Raw genomic sequence first — 17237 nt, 5'->3', positions numbered from 1 at the left:
AAGTTGAGTTTATATTAATAGGAATGATTATTGTTCAAATGATCAGAACATGATGATTACTGAATAGTTATGATCACCTTTGAGTCCAATAAGAGACTAATTAATTTAATTGTTAAAGAAAAAGAAGGAAAAAAAGTTATTGATCTTATTTCATTATCTTTTAATCAATATCAGATATTCTGATGATTCTAACTTAACATTATCATGTTTCATGATTCAATTTTGATGGACAGGGAAATTGAAAGTGTCCGAATCAAATCACAAACGATGATAATTGTTTATCAGTCTCTTTTTATCTTTATTTCATTGTCTCGTTATCTTCCTTGTCATCTTTATCATCTTCTGTAATGATAATCCCCATGATGAGAATTGGGGGAAAGTCTAAATTTCTTGTAACATGATGTGATTTGAGATCTTTGGGAAGCTTTTTTCGTTCTCTTCTCCTTCAAAGATGTGACTTGATTCAGCAAAAGTTTCCAGCATCATGATGATGAATAAGAATCTATAAAAAGATGAAAAGGAAAGAAGATAAGTGAGAGAGAGAGAGTGAGAGATGAAAAAGGAAGAAAAAAGTAAAAGAAAATATTTTCTTCTCCCTCATGTAGCTTAAGAACTAGAAGATTAAATAGCGATTATGATAAGAAGCGAAATGGCTAAATTTCGACCATCAACTATTATTATAAGGAGACACTCGAAAAATATGGAAGGTGAAAAAGCAAACGAGCAATCCTCTTGAATTCTGAGAGAAAAATGAACAGTCAAAGTTCACTTAGAATTGGAACAATTCGGTACTTGGAAATAGATGAATATCTCTCATTTACCTTCCGAATAAAAGTCCTAGCAACACGTATCGATCGAATTAAAATTTGAATTTTCAGACCATAGTAATGTTTTCCATTCAGAATTAAGGCCAATTCATCAAACTACTGAGAAGTTGTTCAAAAATTGAACTAAGAACAATCTGTTAAAATTTGTTAACGAAAATATCAAAATCGAAAAATCAACTGGACTCAAGAATAGACCAAGTGTAAAGTCAAGAACAAGAAAAAAAAGTTCTAATGGCACATAGAGGGTAAATATTATATGAGCGAAATTGGGGTGGAAAAGTTTATCAAAACTTTTCCACCTTCTTCTATGAAGGTTGAACATCAATATCGAATATTTTAATCTTGTATAAACTTTTACGAAAATAGGAAGCAAAAGGTTAATCGATAAATCAATGAGTCAATATTAAAGGATAAAGATGAAGATGATGAAGATGAAGATAGACATCGATCAAAGAAAGTTACATGATTGCTGAGTAAGTGAAAAGATGAAGATAAAGGCCAATCCATATAGTTAACAATAGCGACAGGTTGAAAATAGATTCAATATCTTATCATGTTTTTTATCTTCTTTTCCCACTTTACTCAGAAATTCAGCTTCTGAACAAAATGTCAGCACCAGAACCGAATTTCAACTCACTTTCTGTTTGGAATTCTATTTTCATATTGGAAATATTTTCTGAATACTGTTTCTTTGGTGATTATGGTGACTCTCATCAGCATTATTTTCATCTAAATTATCATGAACTCGATCAAAAATACTCTCAATCGGAAGATACATACAAATGAAATGAATGAGTAAATATATCCGACAGTTAATGTTTTTTTTCTTGACTTGTTATTATTACACCTGAAGGCTTTTTTCCTGTTTCCCTAATTAACAGTCAAACAATTGAGGTTAATTAAGATGTACATACAACTATTAAAAATACTGATAATAATTAAGAGTTCAATTCACTTTCATTAAAGTTCATCGGATTGAAAATCACAACTGAGTCAAAACAATCACGTTAGATTAACCTTTTTAGTTTATTGTAAATCTAAATCTATTGAAACATCATGATGTCTTGTCGTTAATTACACTGAGATTTGATTGAGAGAAATATCTTCAGCTGATACACAGGGAGTTTCGAAGTTTTCTTTCCGCTTCCGTGAAATGGGACAACATATTTCCAGATTTTAAACGACATATTCTAATAGATAATGAAAAGATCTATCGATCGTCATTAAAATTAGTTCTCTAGAGTAAATACTCCGGTCACAAAGTTTTCAAAGTTTTTTTCGAAAACTGGCCTGGCGGCTTTCAGCCGATCCTATTAACTTGCGCTGTTCTATTTTGATAAAGTTTCAAGAAAATTGGTGAGGGGTAAATTTCTTATGGAGATGGAGATAGTCCTTTCTAATCGAATACTATTACTATTAAGAGTTTTCATGATTATCAAAGTTAATTATGATTACAATTTATGCAGTGTGACTTTCATAATAATAATGTATAAATGATATGGGTGACAGAGTTGATGAAGATGATGATAATGATAACATTATCTTCATTGCGGTTTCTAATTTAATCTGAGATTGTCTTAATTTACTAAGTCATTAGTTTAATGAGAGTTGAGTATTTACATTTTGACCTTGCTAATCAGATTCGATTGATATAAACATCATCATCATCATGAAAATGATAATGGGATGATTAAGATAATCATGATGAGACTATTGTCACTTTTACAAACTGCAATTACTACATACTCTTGAAAGAGATGAAGATGGAGAAGCAAAATCAAATTCTGGATAAATTCATGTCTAAAAAGATGAAATGAGCTTTTAATTACTCGTTACAATTAATAGTTTCAGATTCATCAATTGACAATTAAGGTTAAGTTGTACTTTATTTTAAGTTCAAAAATCAAGTATTAATATAAATTCAGTTTGGTCATTCAAGTTAAGGTTTAATTTGTGTTACTTTTATCATTGGTTGAGAAATTTGTCTCCCCGGAAACGGAAATACTTCTCATAATATCCAACATTATATTATCCTTACAAAGGTTAAACAATAGAGATTCAGATATATATTCAGTTCATTGTACTCTTCATGGAGATACTGATTCTTTAGCGATCATGATAACCACCACGCTAGTAAAGGATAACAATGATTATCTTTTCTCATGATGGTTACAACAATTGTCAAAGATGAAGCAGAAAAATTGTATTAAACGAGACCGGAAGCTCAAATTCTAATGATGAGTTCATTGAGAATATAATTCTCTAAGTATTCAGCTCAGGATAAAGATAATAAAAGAAATATTTTTTTTCCACCGAAATATTGAAAAACCACAATAACGATTGAACAACAAATTCTCAGATGAACAATTGATAAATCAAGAATAGTTCGAACTTGAAATTTTCAAGACGAATATGAACTCAAGCAGCAAACTTGGAGTGGAGTTAAGAGTTAAAAAGGTGGAGAGGGAAAATCGATTAACTAAGAAAGAATAGATTAATTGTAATCTTAATTAGCAAAGGTGGAAAAAGTTTGGCTCGAAGTGGAAAATCAACTCCAACTTTGTTCTGATATTTTCCACTCCCAGTATATAACTTTATCCACTATTGTTATTTTCTGATCTTCATGGTAACTACTTCATTCCCATGATCTTCACCCTCTCTTTCTGAATATAATGTTATAAAAACCTTTTACTATGAGATACACTATCTGCCCCTCAGGGGATTGTCTTGAAAATCCTTCCCCCTGAAGCTTATTATATCAATTATTCAGTCTGATTGTCATCATGATGAGATTCATGGTAAAGTTGAGATTAAAGTGAACCTTGAATTGTGAGAACGGTGAATTTAACTAACTAATTATAATCTAGACCAATTCTCAACCTGTAAATTCAGGTTTAACTGATTTGATTCATTCATTGTCATCATCATGATAATGAGGAATATCTGATGCACTATCATTTGTGCTGAATGTCTCTCTGAATTCATAACCATGAACTCATGGGGATCTTAAGATTGAGCATTTGTTTTCTAATGTTATTAGATATTAAATGGATCAAGATAATTGAAGCATAAGGTAAAAAAAATGTTTCAAATGAAATGAGATGAATTCAGAAGGAATCGTCATGAACATGATGATGATGATGAACAAGGAATTCAAATATTATCCAGTAATTCAATATAAAAGAGACATGATATTATCTAATTAATGCTTTCTCCTCCTTGTTCAGCTCACTTCTTGAAGATATCATGTAATTAAACAAGTCATAAGCATAATTATCATCATGGTTATCATTATATTCTCATGGTTATTATTATGTTGAGGGAAAAATTATTTTTTCTTCTACTCATCATGTTATTCAAATCTGAAAAAGGCTTGAAACTGAATAATCATGAGCATCATTTCAGTTTTCAGATGATAAAGGGAGACATTTTCTCCTCCTATTCTTCATTGTCTTCATTTTCTATCATGAAATATATCATGATGACGATGATGTTATTGAGATACATGAATTTGATTGATTGAATGCTGAATGAAAGTTCTGATGGTCATCATCTGTCAGAACTTGTCTCTTACCAACTTGAAGATAAGAAAAGAATCGAAATCGGTTTCGAATGTGATTATATCATTATTATTAATATAAGTCAATTTTTCTGATAAGATAATAGAGAGACAGAAACAGAGAGAGATAGAGATGGAGGGAGCTGAGAGAGTTGAGAGAGTTGTAGCAAGAGAAAGAGATTCAGTATGAGGAAGATAAATAATAGATTGGGGTGGATGATATCATGAGAATTGGTTATTCCAAGTTAAATGTAATATTATCATGAATGAATCATTATCCTAACTGAATGAGATTCATGGAGTAGGAGGAAAGGATAAAAATTGAACCTTGGAAACATATTGAGACCATTTAGTTAGATGAGGACTTCGAGTTCGAGTTCGAGATCGAGAGAGAAATACTTTTATTAGAACTGAAATGTCTCCAATTTATTTATTTATTTATTATTTGAATTGTGATTCTGATTTTACAAAACAAATTCTGTTAATATTATTATTCAGATGAACAAAAGAATAAAGTTGAGAGAGAAAGCAAATTTATCGAAATGATCATGATGATGATGATGGGTATCATTTGAGATCATTATGATGAACGATAAAGACAGATGATTATGATGATGATTATCATTGTACAGAAAGTTTACCAAAGATTAGAACTTTTCGAATTTTTCGAAAAAAGTTACAACAATAATTTTGAGCGTTTAAATTGATAACATCTATCAAAGTTACTCTTATACTTTTATCCAAATATTGTCCAAAAAGTTGGAGTCAAAAAAAGTTCCGATCAAAAATTGTCTTGTTAATGATTAGTTATTTATATTCAGATAAGGAAGAATGATGAAATTCAGGAGATAAATTCAGAGGGAGGGAGTAAGAGGTGGGCCAAGAAAGTTATCAAAGACACTCACACCATGGATATAATGTTCATAGTGTGTGTGTAAATATTATACAATCAAAGGGTCATCACAATCAGGGAATGATGGAAATGATGATGATGGTAAAGAGAGAGAGAGAGAGAGAGAGAGGAAAATGGGAGTTGGAACCATGGGTGTTATAAAAAGGCGAAGATGAAGCTTTGGCTGAGGAAAAAATATTCCTGAGAAAAAGTAGAAAATATTGTATAAGAATTGAGGATAACACTGAATTCTTTGAGTGTGTTTTTGACATTCTCTGATTTATTTTCATTCGCCCTGCCCTAAGTTCATCATCATGAAGATAAGATGATGATGATGCACGTTGTTCCTTCATCTTCCTTATCTTCATCTGCTTCCTTTTCCACTTTGTTCTCTTCTTTTTTTCTCCCTTCCAACTTACTTTTGAAACTTTCGCTCCCCTGTGTTCATACATGAGAATATGAGTAAAAATAACTTCTGAACTTTCTCATGGTTCTTGTTGATGATTCTCGCATTTGTTAACACGTTGGTCTGATCATAAGCTCATCTTAGTTGATTCAATGAAAAAAAATCGTTTGTTCCGTTAATTGATTATTCAATATTCATGGTAATAATTTTGTCACCAAATTATGTTCATTTATTTCAGTTGGATATAAAACTTTGAGGGCTTTTTGATTTGCTGAAAAACAATCAATCGTAAAAGTCAAAGTTTCAGCTGATCAAATTAATTAGTCAACTTAAATGTACTCTAATTAGTTCACTTGATTATCTTGATCAATCTGATTTCATTAGGAATATAATTTAGATGATAATCTGAAATTTCTTGAGATTAACTCAGTTGATTAGGTTCATTAATGAATATTATTATCATTTCAATAAATTAAATCCAATTGAGTTGACGAATCAAAATATAATCATCATGTTATTTACCTTTGGGAATTAATCAAACTGAATTAAATGAAAACCTTTAACTTGAACAATTTAACATCAAGTTAATCTCACAAGTGATTCAGATTAATCTTTAATCATGATGATCAGTAAATAATGATGTCACTTATTAACTGGTATTATTACATTGAAACTTGATTGAAGATAAAGATGATAAAGTAAAGTAAATCCAAATCATAAATTGTTACAATTAATTCCCAGAGTAATCAATTCAATCTGATGATATTATCTACGAGTAACTTTGGGGATAAAATTTTCAGGGTAAATCTCATGATTGGGGATAACAAATGAGCTTAAATTGAAAAGAAGCTCATGAATCATATTCAGGGAAGAAAAAAATTTACTGATTAGAATCAGAATGAAGGATGAACAGAGAGAAAGAGAGAGAGAGAGAGAGAGATTCCAATTATAACAATGAGATGATTTCGAGTGAGATTGAAGCTCATGATGAACATGGTGATGATCAGGATGAGGATAAATGAGAAACAATTGTAATCGTATGAAAGTATTGGTTTTTTGTACGAAGGTTAATGAGGCAAAGTTTTTCATTTTCGAGAGAAAAAAATTTCCTGATTTGATTAATGTTCTCATCCCAAAGACATAAAGTTCTGGTGGTGTTGGTGGTGATGATGGTGAAAGTTTATTCATATTATTTCATGATAATGATAGAGAGAAAGTTTCAGAATGGTGGTGGTGGTGGAAGGATGAAAACCCACTCGGTGCTTTAAAGGGAGGCACAAGCCTGGAGTGAGTAAAAGAAACAGTTCCATTCAATTGGATATAACTTAATATACTACATGATCATGATGATTCATGTTCCCATATTAGTTCATGAGTTTTCACCCCCTGAACAAAAAAAAAAGTTGAAACTCTGAACTTTGGGAAACAAACAAAAAATATCAGAAACCCAAATACAATAACTTGTATGTACAGTTTTTCATATCTATCAGTAAATCATTTTTACATGTTTCAAATCATATGGCTCATGAAATTTCATGTTGTTCACCTTGAATTTCAATTCTCAACTTTTTTTTATATCATTGAACTGAACTCAGTTATTATTATTGTTATTACCTTTGATTGTTATTTGTTTTCCTGACAATTTAACTTATCATTAAAACAAACCGAAAAAAAACAAAATTCTGAAAATTCACCTTTTCCAAATCATTACCATAATGATCATGATCATTTTACTCTGTCCCCTGAATTCAGGTATAATTATTGATAATTTTATGATTGAATGTATGAAAAGTTTTCCCCTCATCTAGAGTTTCAATTTTCATAGATTCATAATATAATTGTAATACAATCTCATGAAAGTTGAATGAAATTTTTTGAGGTGAAAATCATCATGATTCATTTTATAAGAATACGATAACTTTTGAGTTCCATGCAATTATGAATTATTATATGGGATGGAGTTTGTATCTGTTAACTGACCATTGGTGATTATCAAGAGTATAAAAAGTTCTGATTCTCTGCATGAACTTTTTTTTCAATCAAACATTTTTTTCCATAGAAAATAATTCTGATAATATTTTCATTCCATATTTTCACCATGATATTTATTTCCACCTTCCCTGTTATCACACAATTTCACATTCTTTTTTCATTGTTATCTTTTATTTTCCCTACTAGTAGTTATTACTCTGTTATTATCATGGCCTTTGAATGATGGACTAAGTTTCCAGCTTTCCTGGAACTATTCAGATAAACAGATAGATTCTGAGTGAGTCGATTTGGATACATGAAATTCCGTTTGGTCAATCAGGTCACGAATTACCAATCGTTTAGAAAGATAGAGAGAGAGAGAGAGAACGAAGAGAAAAAAATGGAGATTAGACTGGACAACGATTACTTATAATTCTGAGGATGTTCCCAGCTCGAAATCTACTTCATTCCAGATGAAAATGAAAAAGTTCTAACCCCACAATACTAATCTAATACTCCAAGTTAGAATCCTTGGCAGAAATAATAATAATCTCCTCATGGTGATAGTCAAATTATGAGTTGGAACTTTTTTCGAAAACTTTTTTTCTAATGAGAAAATCGCATCTTTATCGATCTTGGTTCGATAATTATAGCGAATTAATTGTTTGGCTGAGATTCGGTTTCAAAATTTTCGAGTTTATATTTATACTGTCATTCTATTGTCGACCATTAATTGGAATAATTTCAATCGACTTTTGGTTCTAATATTCATCATGTTCTTAAAATTTGCATCTCATCAGTTGACTTGGTCTCGAAATAATGTTACCTTGGTGAAGAAAAAAGTTCTTAAACTCAGATAACATTAGAACTTCTTATTTCTTTTTCATGTCACATCCTTCATCTTCCATATATCATCTTAGAATATTTTCTTTTGCTCTCTTTTCATCGATAAATTTTTCTCTTTTTTTTCCAAGGCTCGTTCTTTTCAACTGAATTTCTATTTATCATCCTCATGGAATCAGAATATTTATAATATGAATGAAAAATCAGATACTTTATTTTACCGAAATTGTCAAACATTTTCTTCTTCACCTCAACCTTCAATTTAAACATTTCTCGAATATACTATCATGATGATGATGATATAACATTTTCTTTAGAAGTTTTTTTTTTCTTTGCACAGAATTTACAAAAAAAGCCAAACAGAAAATAAATGCTCACTGAATATTCAGATAATAAGAAACAATTGAGGTTGAACTTGTTCATGATTTCTACAAATATCCATTCACATTATCAATGATTTCTCCCAGAATCTCCCAAGTCTTATCATGACATTCAACCTATTTACGAATCAAGAACCGAAATAAAAAAGTTCATGTTATTTCATATTATAAGTTTTTCTTTCTTCATAATGTTTTACATTCGTCATGGTGAAAGTAAAAACAAATATGTAATTTAAGATGTTGGCATTTGATTGGACTGAGCATTTACCCTGAGGCTTTTTATGGAGCTCATAATGTCAAATGTATTCACATGTTGGCTTAATATGAACATTGACAAAGAATTGGAAGGAAAAGTTCAATGAAATCACCAATATTTTCGGTCTTATTTCATGGCGGAGAAAAAGTTTACCTTTTCTTTTTCATGTATCATGAGTTTTATCATCTTCTCATCATTCATATGTGCATCTTCATTTACTCTCTATCATCTTTTTTTTAAGATGAAGAGACTGGAAAACAGGAATAACAAAAAGTTCTGAGAAATATTCGATCTGTTCAGAGATAGAAGCAAAATAATAAGGACATGATAAAGATGACAGAAAGAGAGAGGGAGAGAGATGATGCTGATGATAACCATGATGATCTCCATTCGAGTCTGAAATGTTAGAGTGAAATTTTCATCAACATGATGATCATCATCTGAATGATGTAAAGTTCATTCATGTTGAAAAAGGCTACAAATGACTTGGTTGGGTTACCCTGTAGTAGCCGAAAAAAACAATGATACAGAAAGCGAGAGAGAAAGAGAAAGATGGAGAGATGATGATGATGATGGTTATGAAGAAAAAAAAGTTCTACGAAACAAAAAAGAAAGATAAAGATGTGGTCTTACATGAGAGTTTATCTTTACATGGAATCAAAGTTCAGTCCGAAGTTTATGTTGTGACAATTTCAAGACTTACGATTTGATGATGACAAGAAATGTCAGTTTCATCTTCCACCTCCCACCCTAGCATTTTTCTTCCTCAACATTAAACCTTCTCATCTTCATCTTTTTATCATCTCTATTATCACCCCCACCACCACCACCACCATCAAGCTCACTGAGTTTTCCTCCTTCATCTTCATGTTATCGTCCATGTAACATTGTAGATCCATTAAAAAAGTTCATTCCTTTTGTCTTCCTGATTCAGTTGATTGTTTCGCTTTTTAACTCACAATTTCCTCTCACAATGTTTTTTTTCTGTATAATCTTTATCATCTTCCATCTTTCATCCACCTCCCTCATCATCATCATCATCATTTTGGACTCTTGACTTTCTTTCCGTTAAGATAACATAGAGAGCTGCAAATACTTGACTTGTTCAGTTCCAAGTAAAAAAAATCCAACTCATGTTTCGTTGAGACAATTTCATTGTCTTCCATAGAGATTATCTCATCTTCATCGCCATCATCATCATCATCATCATCATCATCATGTCTTTCAGGTCACTTGCTCAACAACTCCATTAAATTCACAAAGCATTGGCATGACTTTTAAACGAAACCCAGATAATAATTTACTTTCATCATTATCATCAACAAATGATATCAAAAATAATATCATATGAATCAATGATGAGCTCATGATAATCTCTCGATTAATAGATTGATAATCTTTTAATTGTTCCCACGGAAAAGACAATCCTGAAATTATCACCACTCGAAATTTTCATCAATCTAAAATATAAACACTTGAAATTGTATTATAATGATTATAGTTATCATGTTGTCATCATGTTATCATGAACTAAATTCAGGATCAGTGATAAAATCCATATTTATGAGAGGGACAAAGCTGAAAAAGCTTAGCATCTACATCAATGATAATATGAATCTGATGATAAATCCATGATAATGTCTAAGTAGTTGATTATGTAAACTGATTTTCACCCTGAACCAATTATTGGATTTGCATATTATCATGAATTTCAGTTAATTTCAAGATTAAATAGCTAATCAACTTAAAATCAACATTCACTTTATGAAGCAATCAAATTGATTCACTATTCACAGTCCCAGGTATTACTCATTGATTTTCATTCATCAATTCATTCATAGTAGATAATGTTAATGAATAATCATGAAACCACAATGAACTTTTATCCAATTGTATGATTCAAGTCAATTTGAAACAAAATTGTATTCAGATTAATCCAGTCAATCAATTATTGATCATTTCACTAAAAATAATAATATTAAACTAATCTTGTGAAACAATTTCAATTAACTTCAATGTTAATCAATTCAGTTGAGTTAATTAAATCATTTAACCAACCGATTAAACTTTAATTCAGTTCCATGGTGTGTTTTTATTTCACCAACTCTCATTTTCATGATGAAAAAAAAATAATAATAAAAAAGTGAATCAAAATTATTGGAAAGCCAAAAGTTAATCACAGATCATTTAACTTTGATTCTCGTTTATTGTTAACCATTAATAGTTTTCCAACCATTACAATTAACTTATTATTATCATGATATTTTCATACACTCAAACATCACCATGATTATATCATGAGATTTATACTGAACAAATAATAGCAAAATAATATAAGATTATGTATATTATTTAAACTCCCTTCCTGTAAATTGAGCACTCGGTAACAATTATCTAATATTATCTAACAATTTAACTTTGGTTGATTAATTTCACGTTGATTCAGTTGATTCAGTGCAAGATGATCAGATTATTAAGCTAAAAATTAAGCATTGGAAATTCATGTAAATAAATGTTATCAGAATTCGGGATGAGGTTAGGGAAGAAAAAAGTTCCAATATATTATCATGATTATTTGAATCTCATGGAAAAAAAATTCCTACTCTCCTATTTAATTGTCCTTATCTACTCATGATTACTGGACATGGTTCAGTTTGTTATATTATCATTATTATTACCATTCAGAATTGTTCATAATTCCCTCATGAGATTTTCAAGTGTCTCTTTTATTGGTAACAATTGATAGAAATAAAAAAAATACATCGTATTCAACTTTCACCAATGTTTTTCTAGTTCCTCTTCCGTCTTCAGCTTCCCACCATCATTCAATTCCCAATGCAACTGTAATCAGAATGTTCAATCCTGAATTACAGAATTGTAGAAACGTTTGTCTTATAGCTCTCTCTCTCTCTCTCTCTCTCTCTCTCTCTCTCTCTCTCTCATTTTTCTCTTCTTCCATGATAATAAGATGATTGTCCAGTTTTCGACCATGTGACTTGGCCCAATGTTATCTGGCATTGAGACTTGTGTCCATCCAGTAGTGAACACTATTGTTATTCTGTCTTTTTCCTCCGCCTCCCTTGGACCTTTTGGGAATCCAATGAAATAAATGAATAAAAGATTCACTCTCACAGATTTCAGATTTCGAATTTTTCTTATTTTTTCTCTTTCTTTTTCTTTCTCAGATTTTCTCTTTCATCATCTTAATCTTGTTCTTTTTCTCTCACTTTTTTTTGTCTGAACTTTTTTTCGCCAAATTTACTGATTGCTTATTTAACGTTCCAACAATTTACCAATGTAATTGAATTATTGTGATTCTCTTTAGTTACAATATATATATACAACCAAGAGATAAAAGTGGGAAGAGTAGGAGGCGGTGGAAAAGGATGGAAGGTGGAAAACGAAGGAGGTAAAAGAATAAGGAAGATAACTGTAAATGCAGAAAAGGAATAGAAAATTTTGATAAATTGAACAGAATCATGAAGAGAGAATGAAACTCTCTCACTTACTCTCACTCTTTCACAATTATCTTCATTCAATTAATGTATTTTATTCATCCCATTGTTTCATCATGATAATCACCATAATCAAAGAGCTACAATTAACTGTCACGCTGTGAATTTTAGTGTCTGAATCAATCAACGAGATAATCAAGTGAACAACAATTAGAAAAAATCAAGTCCATTTGTAATGCTAATTGTTTTATCAACAAAAAAAATATATTCTTCATCATTAAGTGTTAACGGTTAATAAGATGGTTTGATTGATTGATTTCAAGAGCAACAATTAGATTGTAATAACAATTGGTTTACAATTACACTTTGGGTTGACTGTTAACGTTTTCAACGGTTACCGATTATATCGTTTTCGGAATCTGAATCTTGATTAACTCCCTGAGGCATTTATCACAAAAGGTTAACTTAGAGTTGATTTATGTTTTTGGGATGAAGATGAAGATGAAGATGAAGATGAAGATGAGGAGTGGGAGGTGGATGAAAGGGATGAAGTAAAAGTAAAGAAAAAGAAGAAAAAGAAGAAAATTCAACCAATTATTCGTCTTTAGAACTTTTTCTTGTTGAGGTGAGGAAGATGAAGAATAGAAAACAGTAAATTGCTTCGAAACATTTTCATCTTCTTCCACCCACTATCATCATCATCTTCGCCATCATCATTATCTTCATCTTCCCTGAGTATCGTTTCTCAGAGTATTAATAGCAATTGATTCCTTGGAAATGATTACTTGGAGTTTTTTTGTCTTCCACCAATCCAATTGACCGACAATTACTAAATTGTTGTACTAACACTTTACAATTGTAAAGTGTTAGTACAATTGCGAGAGATAATTTAAATTATCTCTCGCAATTGTTTATCAACGTGACAATTTACTTGATCACCAAATCAAATTAGTAACCAAATTGTTTCGATTGAAAGTGTAACATTTAAATTCGTTCAACAGGCAAACTGAAAGTTAACTAATTGCTCTCATTTGAACTGTTCGATTTACTATAAGATTGGATGAAATTCAACAGATTAGACTCAAGGTCATGACCTTTTCATATTCCAAAATTTCTCAATACATCAATTGAATTTCCACCCTGATCAGAATCTCGAAAAGTGTTCAGACTCTTTTGAAGAAAAGAAATTGAAAAAAAAACTCTCCAAGTATCAGTTTCTCTTATTCATTGTTGAAGAAAACAATTTTCATCATTTATCTTCCTCATCCACCTTATCTTTCATCTTCTTGTTGTTTATCTTCCCCCATTTTATCATCAAGTTAAACATCATATCGTCTTATCCTTACATCATTGATAAAATTCTGATTTAAGATTCTTTATCTATCTTTTTCTCTCTGAGATTCTTTTTTTTAACCCTCAGGGAGTTTGGAAAGAGTATATAAGGTGGTAGATGTGTTTAGAATGTGAATCAAGACCTTTTTCTTGGAGGATGATGAAAGTTTCAAGAGTGTTTACATGATGATGATGATGAAAAGGCATCTTCAGGGAGGAAGATGAACTTCATATGATTGGTTAGATACATTCTATCTACTTGAATAGTTCAATAATTTATTCATTCCATTGGAAGAGAGTACAAGGAAGTAGCAAAGAAGAAAAAAATTTTCTTCTTTTTTCATGACTTCATCTTCATTTCTCTCTCTCTTTTCCCTGTTAATCAATAGTAATCATGATAAATTCAGATTCCAATTTAATAATTACAATTGTGTTACACTTTCTTATTGGAACCTCGAAATATGAGCTCTCACAGTTCATTATTATCACCATCATGGAAACCATCATGCTTTGAGCTTTAAAGTTAAACTTTGAATTCAAATGAATGAGAATCGGATGATAAATTTGACAATGATCATAAAGTCAAGTTAAATAAATAAGGAAAATGATGATGATGATGATGATGACGATAAAAATGATTATGATGATGATGATGATCATGGTGGGTGAAGGAAGTTTAAGGAAAAAGATATGAAATCTTGTGAATGATGGGAAATGTTAGTCAGATGAAGATGGAAGATAATTCATCATTTTTGGAAGATAAGAAAGGAGAAAAGAAAGAGGAAACAAATAAACAGAAAAGGAAGACAAGAAAGAGGAAGATAAAGTGAATTGTGAAAGATGAATGAACAGAGAAAAGATGAAATTCATTGAAAAATGAGTAAGAAAAATATTCGAATTCATTTTTTTATTTCTCTCTCTTTATTTTTCTTTCTTTATATTTTATCTTCCGATTTTATCGATAAACATGATTCAGAACTTATCTTAAAAGTTCATTGGTTTCTCATTCTTTTTCTTTCATTGGAATAAACAAAACAAAAAGAATAAACAAAAAGTCATGGAATTTCATCCAGTTCGAATTTAGAACAATTTTCATCTCTCTCTCTTTTTCTCTTTCTCTTGAGTTCGAAATCTCGATGAACAAATATTCTGCATAATTAAAGATGATCATGAAAATTATTCTCGAATTCGAACCGTTCACCAGGAAATAGTTTCGAAAGTAAAATATTTCTCTAAATGAATTTCGAAAACGTTAGCAAAATAAAAAGTTCTAATTTGGACTTGGAAGGAAAAACTTTTTTCGAATGTGAATAAAACATCAGAATAGAAAAATAAATGATGATGAAAATTGTTAGAGAGAGAATTTTAATTCAGGTAGAAAATGTTGATGACAAAGAGAAAAAAAAAGTTCTTTTTTCAGTTGAAGGATAATGACTAAGATGAAGGTGGAAGATGAGTGAATAAGTTATGAGAAAGGGGAAAAGGAAATGATAACAATCGAGAATGAGAGAGGAACAAGATGATGATCTTTTGGTGGAAAAACAAAAGCACCATGAAAAATAAGGATAAGGTGAAAGTGGAAATTATTAACATTTGAAATTTCTTGGAACTTTGAGAAAATCTAATTCAAGTGAGAACTAATTTCCTTGGTGATTAAAGTTTCTTTTTCCAGGATATTTTAAAGTTCCAAAGGACAATGAGAATCATCATCATCATCATTATCATCAGCTGAGATTAATTTCTATTGTTTTCAAGAGAAATAAATATTATGATCATTTCCATCATGAAACTAATGATAATCATCATGGAAATGAGTAACATTAAAAGTGATTAAATTTGTCTTAAATATTAAATGGTAACAATTTGTTTCTTATGTTTTATAAGTGAGAAAATGAAAAGATTCCAACTTTTTTGTCGAGTTTGTTACAACTTTAGAACTTTTCGAATTTAAAAGTGAAAGTGGGTGGAGCTTATCGTTCCGAAAATCTTGATAATTCATTTGGGTTTTTTTCTCAACAAAAGGGTTGGAACATTTTTTGTCTAAGTGAATTGTTAATATTAAATTAGGATAATTTTTAGATAATAATCAAGGATGATAATGATTATGATCATTTGTAATGTGATGATGAGTTTTATCGTTGAAAAAGGGAAGTGGAAATGATGAAAAGTGGGAGTTACATTTCAACAGGAAGAAGGAAGATTGAAGATTGAGATGAAAGATTATCTTTATCTTCCTGATAATTATCAAGATTAAAGAAGATGAAAATTTGAGTTGAATGAATTTCTTCATCAGGTCATCAAATTGTTGTTGGAATTTATAATAATCAGAATGTGGATCATGAAATCATGATGATTCTCATTATATTTCCTTAAGATGGGTAACCATGATTCTGAAAGTTTCATTTGTATCAATTATTTAATCTTAAGAAATGAATTTTTCATGATCATTTTTTTCTCATAAATTTGAGTTTCAATCATGTATAAGGAATTCTAATTCAATATTGATCTGTGGTTTTCCAAGAATTTGCCTGAGGATATTAAATTTTCATTCATCATTGTTAATTGTTGAATATTTTTCACTCAAAATGATTCATTTCCCATGAAATATTTCAATTTGAAATTTCCAATAATAATGAATGAATAATATTCATGATGATGAGAGTTGAGTGAATAACTTTGAATAATCTCAATTGAATTGCTAATATTTTTCAATGTTAATGAATTCAAAGGAAAAGTTCTGAGTAAATTTGACTTGATCATTATTATCTTTTTGCTCATGAACTTCATCCATGATATGAAGCTGGAAAAACCCTAAGTAAACATTAGTTATTGTTACTTAATCCTAGTCAATTGGCCTGAAGCCATTTGGAGTAAATTTCAAGAGTCAATGTATTGTTCAGTTTCAGGGAACAATTCAGCTTGACCATTCACTTGACCATCATAATCCTTTTCCCTCTCCAATGTTTGGACAATAGAGATTAACGTTATTTTTTTTATCATGTGATAATCAACACTTGATCAACAAAGAGATAAAAAAAACATCGCACTTAAGTTGCTTTGATTTAGCTTTTTACACATGATGATGAGAGAGGGAAAAAAATCAACAATCGATGGAGAGAAAGGAAAAAAAGTTCTGGAAGAGGGTGAAAAGTTATCATGAAGATAACGGTAGATAAATCAGTGGAAAATCAGTAAGATGATGAAAAGATGATGAATAGGATTAGGTTTGTTTCCTTTATACTTTTTTCACTTCCTTTGATTTAGTCAAATACACAAACACATAGACTTATCTTCCCACCATGGGGATGGTGGGTAT

At 30.3% G+C, this 17237-nt stretch overlaps 1 protein-coding gene across 1 annotated transcript in view; it reads right to left on the bottom strand.

Annotated features, from left to right (window-relative positions):
- The window catches only part of LOC128387169 (cell adhesion molecule DSCAM-like), a 49487-nt gene that overhangs the window by 19629 nt on the left and 12621 nt on the right, over positions 1-17237 (bottom strand). The gene's annotated exons all lie outside the window — the stretch shown is intronic.

The sequence above is a fragment of the Panonychus citri genome, unplaced genomic scaffold (assembly GCF_014898815.1).
Source record: "Panonychus citri isolate SS breed McGregor unplaced genomic scaffold, ASM1489881v1 Contig00077, whole genome shotgun sequence".
Classification (NCBI taxonomy): Eukaryota; Metazoa; Arthropoda; class Arachnida; order Trombidiformes; family Tetranychidae; genus Panonychus; species Panonychus citri.
Note: the sequence above shows the minus strand (reverse complement) of the source record. Positions and strands in the feature narration are given on the sequence as shown.